Raw genomic sequence first — 9,323 nt, forward strand, 5'->3', positions numbered from 1 at the left:
ATCCTGTAGCTGATGACTTGAGATCTCTAAAAATCAGACTCAGAATCTTATTGTTAGAGTAACAACTTTACAACATAAGCTGAAATCTCCATCTTGCATATGTCTGCTTTTAAAGTGAGGGCATTGACTGGAAAGGAGTGGGACCCTGAAAAATGGGATGGTGACATATGGGTTGATAATGATGTCAGTGGCGGGGTTGAAACCCCAGGTCATGCTGACTCTTGTCAAGATAACCCTGTAATAGTCTGCCCTGAGGACATAGCCATCCACCTCCAACCTGCTTTGAGTTGTTGGCCACCTAGCCTCCACCTGAAGGGATTACCCCTAGAATGATTAATCCTGTTTCACCAGATGAAACTGCAAATGAATACCCTGAAGCAAATGGCTTGGAAGATACTTCTAGTTCTTTTCATGACTCACCCCCACCACCCCTCATTTCTTCCAGACCTATAACTATACTAAAGTCCCAACAGGGCCCCAAAGCTGAGTTACAAAGTATCACATATAAGGAGGTACATTATACTCCAAAAGAACTCTGTGAGTTTTCCAATTTATATAGACAGAAATCAAAGGAATATGTGTGGCAATGGATTTTAAGGATATGGGATAATGGTGGGAGGAATATAAGGCTGGACAGGCTGAATTTATTGATATGGGCCCACTAAGCAGAGATTCTGCATTCAGTGTTATAGCTTGAGGGATTAGAAAAGGCATTAACAGTTTGCTTGGATGGTTGGTTGAAACATGGATCAAAAGGTGGCTGAGATTACCTGAGGTTGAGAAGCCAGAACTGCCCTAGTATAATGTAGATGAGGGGATCCAGTGACATAGAGAGACAGAAATGTTAGAATATATTTATCATGCAAAGCCTGCTCTTACACCCCAGGAATGTCTGGAGGATGCACCTTTTACCAGAACAGTGAGAAATAAATTTGTGAGACTAGCACCATCATCCCTGAAGAGCTCTGTACTTGCACTTCTCTATAGGTAAGATATCACTGTGGAAACCTCTGTCACTGAGCTAGAATCCTTAAACACAATATGGATGGCCAGATCCTGAGTTGGCAGAAGCCAGGTGGCAGCACTTAATCACCAGGTAGACATGGCTATTATAATAGATAGCAAACGCAAAGCAGGAATCAAAATTATATGAATCAGAGAGATTTGTGGCATTGGCTAGTATATCATGGGGTACTTAGAAATACAATAGAAGGAAAGTCTACTAAATTATTGTTTGAGCTGTATAAACCAAAGACTTCTAGATCAAGTGAACAGAAGTCTAACCTGAATTATAAAAACACAGAGTCACGGCCCCTTAATCAATTTCCAGACTTGAGACAGTTAACAGATCCAGAGCTCTTTGAATGAAAAGGAAGCCAGGTCCCTTTGGGGGAGAACCCTGTTACACTGCCACAAATTTATACTATTAATCTTCCTCCAAGCCTTCCCCAAGGAGACTGATGGCCTTTTACCAGGGTAAATGTGCAATGGGGAAAAGGAAATGATCAGATATTTTGGGGATTATTAGGCACTGGTTCAGAAGTAAAAGTAATTCCAGGGGACTCAAAACGTCACTCTGGTCCACCAGTCAGAGTGGGGGCTTAAGGAGGCCAGCTGATCAATGGGGTTTTAGCTCAAGTCTATCTTACAGTGTGTCCAGTGGACCCCCAGACCTATTCTGTAGTTATTTCCCCAGTTCCAGAATGCATGATTGGAATACAATACTGAGCAACTGACAGAATCCCCACGTTGGCACTCTAACTCATGCAGTGAGGGCTATTATGGTGGGAAAAGCCAAATGGAAGACACTAGAACTGCCCCTACCTGGCAAAATAGTAAATCAGAAGCAATACTGGATTCCTGGAGGGATTCAGAGATTACTGCCACTCTTAAGGACTTGAAGGATGCAGGGGTGGTGATTCCTACCACATCCCCATTTAACTCTCCTATTTGGCCTGTGCAGAAAACAGATGGGTCTTGGAGGATAAAAGTGGATCATCATAAGTTCAACCAGGTGGTAGCTCCAATTACAGCTGCTATTCCAGATGTGGTATCATTGATTGAGCAAATCAATACATCTCCTGCCTGGTACCTGATAGGCATGCTATTGATCTGGAAAATGCTTTTTTCTCAATAGTTGTTAGTAAGGACCACCAGAAACAGTTTTCTTTCAGCTGGCAAGGTCAGCAATATGCTTTCACTGTCCTACCTCAGGGGTATATCAACTCTCCAGCCCTATGTCATAATCTTGTCCGCAGGGACCTTGATCATTTCTCCCTCCCACAAGGCATCACACTGGTCCATTATATTGATTATATCATGTTGAATGGACTACTCTAGACTTACTGGTAAGGCATTTGTATGTCAGACGATGGGAGATAAATCCAACAAAAATACAGGGGACTTTGACCTCAGTGAAATTTCCAGTGATGTGGGGCATGTTGAGATATCCTAAGGTGAAAGATGAGTTGCCTCATCTGACCCCTCATATGACAAAAAAGAGGCACAACAGCTAGTTGGTCTCTTTCGATTTTGGCAACAACATATTCCTCATTTGGGTGTGCTACTCCAGTCCATTTATCAAGTGACCAGAAAAGCTGCTCTCCATTTTTATTTAGGAATTGTACAATGAGGAATTGAGCTATGGTGTCAAGAATGAACTATGGTGTCAAGAATGAAACTAAAAAGAAAAGAGTGAAATGGAACAGATAATAACATGAATATGTCACAGGGTGTAGTGATAGATTTTATTTTTGGATTAATAGGAGGCAGTCAATTATGGCACTAGATTTCCATGTCTGGACATTCAGAGAATAATTGCTTCTTGTACCAGTTGGGATTATGTTGTACTGCAAGTAATAAGAAGCCTAATTTACAACCACATAGACAAAGAGCAGATTACTTTCATATATTACAAATCTGAAGTTGAGTGACTGTTGACATTGATTCAAAGTCTCAAAAAAGAGACAGAGATAGAATCCAGGTGATCTTCTTGGCCTTTTCTTCCTTATTACAAGATGACACATCTGTACCTGAAACAAATAAGAGGGAGGAAAGGGATTGTGGTAGCTGTAATTGCCCTTTTTATCAGAACAACAAAAACTTTATCAGAAATACCTTAGTAGGCTTCAGCTATGTCTCATTGACTGAAATTGATTTGGCCATATCTAATGACAAGGGGAGACTGGGTAAGAAAGTTTTTAAGATTTGTAGCAAACACAGTTTAAAACATCAAGGGAGAAGAGGACAAAGAACAGAAACTAAATAGTCTATAGTATCTATCATAATTTGTATCATAAATAAAGGGAATCAAGTTTGATATATTTTATGAGATAAAGATAATTTAAATAGAATAGACTATGATTTCTGAGAGCTCTTACAGATTAGTTAGAAATACTGGCAGGATAGGCAGGTATATTGAAGTTATGGTTTCTGTATATCTTAGATGTCCCCATCAATCAGCTGGTAACTCCAGCAATGAAAACAAGATTTAAGCTGCACTTCCAAGCTCTATAAAGCATTGCTGTTCCAACATAAATCTAATAAGGACCATAGAGGTAAATTCAGATTTCTCAGGTAGAAAAATTAAAATAAGTTTAAAAAGGTGAAATTTATTTTAAAAATCTGTTTTACCAAATTTTCAAAATATTGTCATTTTAACAGATCAATATAAAAATTAATACTATATTATTAATTCATTTTTATCCTAAGTATTTAAATCTTGTTTGTATTTTATACTTATATCACAACTTGGACCAGCCACATCAAGGGCTTATTAGCGAAGTGTGGCTAATGACTACTATATTGGACAGCATTTAAAAAAATAAGAACAAAGCGTGAGAAAAGGAGAAAAGGGTCTTGTTGATCCATGTCCATACCAAGAAAAATAAAAGTAGAAACTGGACTGAATTCTATGGTAAAGAAATCCAATCTTAGTATTTCTTGTGGGTTGATATCTCAAAAAAAAAAAAAAAAACCCAGGATCAGGAGAGTAACATTTTCTTAATGCTTTGAAAATATTCCAAGAGACTTCCTGGGAATATGCAGAAAGAAACTCCAGGACTCAGTCAGTCCTTCCTGCCCACCACTTTGGCAGTTCTTCCACAAAACCGCCACTAAAACAGGTAGGAAATGTCCAACAACTACTTTCAAACTCAAGAGGCCAGAAGAACACTGTAAAGCATCCAAGGAAGAGTGTGAGGAAGAGGCAGATAAATTATGGTAAATTGCTGTCTATGTTCATGGTTTTTGATTAGTGAATTTGGACTCTAAGGTCATAATTCTGATGGGAGCTATTGTTTCTACCCTCCTTGGAAGAGGGAGGCAGTGGAAATTTAAAGAGACAGGACTTCCTCAGGGCTTTTGGGAACAGTCAGCTGAAGAGCAACCTTTGCAGGGCAGGCCAGGAAAGCTCAGCTTTGTAGAGGCATCAGAGAAACTTTTTGTGCCCTTCCTCATCTCTTCTACAGGGCATGGTGTAGCTGGACTGCACCCTATTCAAAGAGTCCTGGCCCTTTGGCCAAAAACACTGACTTGGGAAAGTTCTCTCCCAGGTGACCCTCCTCCCAGAATTTTTCCTCTAGGCAAAAGCAGCATGAAACAATGAATGGAATGTAAAATCCTGTGAAAGAGACCGCTAGTGTAAATACTCAGGATAGGGCGGTCTATCTCCTGGAAAATAGAGGGGACAACCAAACTCCTATAAAAAGGGGGACTCCAAAACAACTGAAAAGCAATAGCCCATGACAATACAGAGTCACAGAAAGGCAGGTGAAACACTGCACACTGCATTTGACTTGGGCAGACCCTTCTTGATAGGAGGACTGAAGCTCAAGAAAACTCTCTGTCTTATGACCAGCTGGTTACAAAAAGAAGAAACAAAAAAAGCTCAAGGAACACATTCCAGAGTTAAACTTTTAAAATATTAAAATGTACAGCATGCAATAAAAGAGTGCAATTCAAACAAAGGAAATAAGGGAGAGATTAAGGCATTCTCAGATAAACAAGAGCTGAAGAACTTCATCATCACTAGACCTGCCCCACAAGCAATACTAAAGGAAGTTCTTAAGATGTAAAAGAAAAGATACTAGACAGTGGTTCAAAGCAGCATAAATAAATAAAGACCTGCAGTAAAAGTAACCATTTAGGTAATTATGAATGCCAATATTTTTGTATGGTATTGCTTTGTATTTAACTCCTCTTCTTATTTCCCATAGTACCCAGATAAATAAAAAATGATAAATCAGTATTTTGGGACATATAATGTGCAAAGATATAAGTGGTAGCCAAGTACAAAAATAAAGATAGTGGGACATAGGAGTAGTGGAAAAGTACATATACATGCTATTTATGTTAGTATCAAAACAAACGTGATTTATATATTTAGGATATTAAATTTTAATTGCATGGTAACCAAAGGGATATAGATGAAAAATATATCCAGATAGAAATGAGAAGCCCCACTCAATAAGGTACAACACATCAAATCAAATAAATAAAAAGTAGGCATTAATGGAAGTGAAGGACACAAACGGTATAAGACTTACAGACACTAAATGGTAAAATGGCAGAAGAAAGAGCTGCATTATCAGTAGTGACTTTAAATGTGGATGGATTAAACTTTCCAGTCAAATGTCAGAGATTGGCAGAATGGAGAAAAAAAGTATGGTCCAACTATATGCTGTCTACAAAAGACTCACCTTAAATTAAAAAATACAGATAGATTGAGGGTGAAAAGATGGAAAAAATATGCCATGTAATTAAGAACCAAAAGAGAGCTGGGGTGGCTATATTAGGTGAAATAGACAGTTAAAAACAGTTATGAGTGACAAAGATGGTCATTATATACTAAAAGAGGACCATCAATAAGAAGATGTAACAATTATAAATATTGTTAACATATTTTATCTACTACATATGGCAATTTTATATATATTTCTGCATCTGTACCCAACAGCAGATCCCTCCCAAATATTGACATATTAGAAGGCAGAACTTGATGGTTCTATATTAAGAGTAGGAGACTTTAATGAAGGATAGAACATCTAGACAGAAAATTAATACAGCAAGTACAATATACCGAAACATATTGGATACAGCACAGATAATCCTGAGAGGGAAATTTTTACCTCTAAATGCTTACATTAAAAAAGCAGAAAGATTTTAAATCAGAGCCCTAACCTAAATACTAGAAAAAGTAGTAAAAAAGGAGTAAACTAAACCCCAAGTGAGGAAAAGGACAGAAATAACAAATATTAGAGCAGAAATAAATGAAATAGGAGAAAAAAGGCAATAGAGCAAACAAGATCAAAAGTTGATTCTTTGAAAAGATCAATAAAATTGGCAAACTACTAACTAGACAGCTTCCCCCCCAAAGGGAAAGGACACAAATTACAAAATTCAGAAATGAAAAATGGGAAATTACTACCAACTATACCCTGGTGAAATAAAAAGGACTATAAGATGATAATATGAACAACTGTAAGCCAATTAAATAGATAACCTACATGGAATGGACAAATTCCTAGAAACACAAAAACAATCTACAACAACTCAAGAAGGAAGAGAAGATCTCAACAAATCGATTACTTGTGAAGAGATTGAGTCAATAATAAAAATCCTTCCAACAAAGAAAAGCCCAGGACCAGATGGCTTCACAGGGGAATTCTACCAAACACTCTACAAAGAAAATTCAAATTCTCCTGAAACTTTTCCAGAAAACTGAAGATCAGGGAACACTTCCTAACTCATTAAGAAAGACCAACATCATCATCATACCAAAGCCAGGTAAAGATAAAACAAGGAAAGAGCTATAGACCAATGTCTCTTATGAATAGAAATGCAAAAATCCTCAACAAAATATCAGCAAACTGGTATATTAAAGTAATTATAAACCATGATCATGTGGTTTATAATAAAAAACCCTGCTATGCAAGGTTTCTTCAACATAAGAAAATCAATTTATGCAATATGCCACATAACGGAATGAAGGAAAAAAAACACACATGATAATCTCAATTAGTGCAGAAAAGGCATTTGAAAATATATTGCACAGTTTCTTGATAAAACACTTCTATCATAAACATGATACAGGGTATATATGAAAAGCCCACAGCGAACATCCTATTTATTGGTGAAAAAATGAAAGCTTTCCCTCTAAGATCAGAAACAAAACAAGGATGCCCACTATTACCAGTTATTTAACATTGAACTGGAAATTCTTTCCAAAGAAATTATGTATGAAAAAAGAAAAAAGAGTCCAAATTAGAAAGGAAGAATTAAAACTTTCCATATTTGCACATGATATGCTCCTATATACAAAAAATCTTGAAAGGTCCATAACAGAGTTACCAGAGCTAATAAATGAATTAATCAAAGTATTAGTATACAAGCTCAATACCCAAAAAACAATGGTGTTTCTATACACGAGAAATGAACAACCAGAAGAAGAAATCAATAAAGGATTTTAATTCACAATAGCAATTTAACAGAATCAAATATCTAAAAATAGATTCAACCAAGGAAAAAAGGACTTATATGCAGAAAACGATAAAACATTGCTAAAAGAAATCAAAGAAGATCTGAATAAATGGAAGGCTATGCCATGATCATGGATTGGAAGACTCAATACCATGGAGATGTCAATGCTATCCAAAGCAATTTATGCATTCAGTGCAATCTCAATAACAATTCCAAAAACGTCCTTACAGAAATGGAAACGCTAATCATCAAATTTATGTGGAAGAGTAAGGGGCCCTGAATAGGTAGACATCTGTAAAAGAAGAAGGAAGTTGGAGGACTTACACTTCCCAATCTTAAAACGTTTCACAAAGGCATATTAATCAAAGCAGGCTGGTACTGTCACAAGAACAGAGATATAGACCACTAGAATAGAATTGCGAGCTCAGAAATCAATCCTCATGTTTATGGCCAAATCTATTTTGGCAAAAAGCACTCAATTGGGAAAGAATAGTCTTTTCAACAAATGGTACTAGGAAAACTGGATCTCTATTTGCAAAAAAAAAAGGAAGACCCCCTCACCTTACACCCTACGTAAATCAACTCAACATAGATGACATACCAGAATGTAAGATCTAGAATTATAAAATTCCTAGAAGAAAATCCAGGGAAGCACCTTTAGGAACTTGTGTTAGGTCACGGTTTTAGATTTTATACTCAAAGCCTGAGCAAGAAAATAAAACATAGATAAATAGAACCTCATCAAAATTAAAAACTTTTGGGCCTCAAAATATTTTATCATGAAAATTATCAAAATGTATTTATTCATTATGTACAACCTACACAATGGAAAATATATTTGGAAACCACATATCTGATTAAAGCTTAATACCCAGAATACATAAAGAACTACTTCAATTTAACATTAAAAAGACAAACAATCCAATTTGAAAATGGGCAAAAGACTTCAACAAAGAACTCTCCAAAGAAGATATACAAATGGCCAGAAAGTACATGAAAAGATGGTCAAAATCATTAACCATCAGAAAAAAGAAAGTCAAAACCACAGTGAGATACCAATTCACACCCATTAGAATTGCTACTATTAAAAAAATGGAAAATGACATGTATTGGAGAGTATGTGGAGAAATAGGAACACTCATTCATTGTTGATGGAAATGTAAAAAGATGCAGTCACTGTGGAAACAGTTTAGAATTTCCTTAGAAAATTAAGCATAGAACTACCATATGACCCAGAAATCCTCTAGATTTATATCCAAAAGAATATAAAGCCAGGGACTTGAACAGATATTTGCACACCAGTGTTCATAACAGCATTATTCACAATTGCCAAAAGGTGGAAGCAACCCAAGTGTCCATCACCAAAGGAATGAATAAACAAATTGTGGTGTATGCATCAATGGAATATTATTCATCCGTAGAAGGGAATGAAGTCTTGATATATGAAATTTTAACATGGGTGAACCTTGAACAAAAGAACAAATATAGTATGATCTCACTGCTTTGAAACAATTAGAATAATCAAACTCATAGAGACAGAATCTATAACATGTGTTCCCAGGGATGGGGAAGTGAGGATGGGGGGATAGAGTATGGAAAGTTGAGGCTTAAAATGTACAGCATTCCTATTTGGAAGGATGGCAATGGCTTAGTAATGGAGGTGGTGATTGTAGCACAACGTAGTGAACTCAACTAACAGCACTGAAATATATTACCTAAATATAATTACAAGGGGCAATGTTAGATTGTATATATGGTACAGAATTATATTAAAAAAAAAAAAATCTATGGGACTACACCACCCAAACAGTGAATCCTAAGTTAAACCATCCTTTAACAGTACA

This window comes from Tamandua tetradactyla, chromosome 7, assembly GCF_023851605.1.
Source record: "Tamandua tetradactyla isolate mTamTet1 chromosome 7, mTamTet1.pri, whole genome shotgun sequence".
Taxonomy (NCBI): domain Eukaryota; kingdom Metazoa; phylum Chordata; class Mammalia; order Pilosa; family Myrmecophagidae; genus Tamandua; species Tamandua tetradactyla.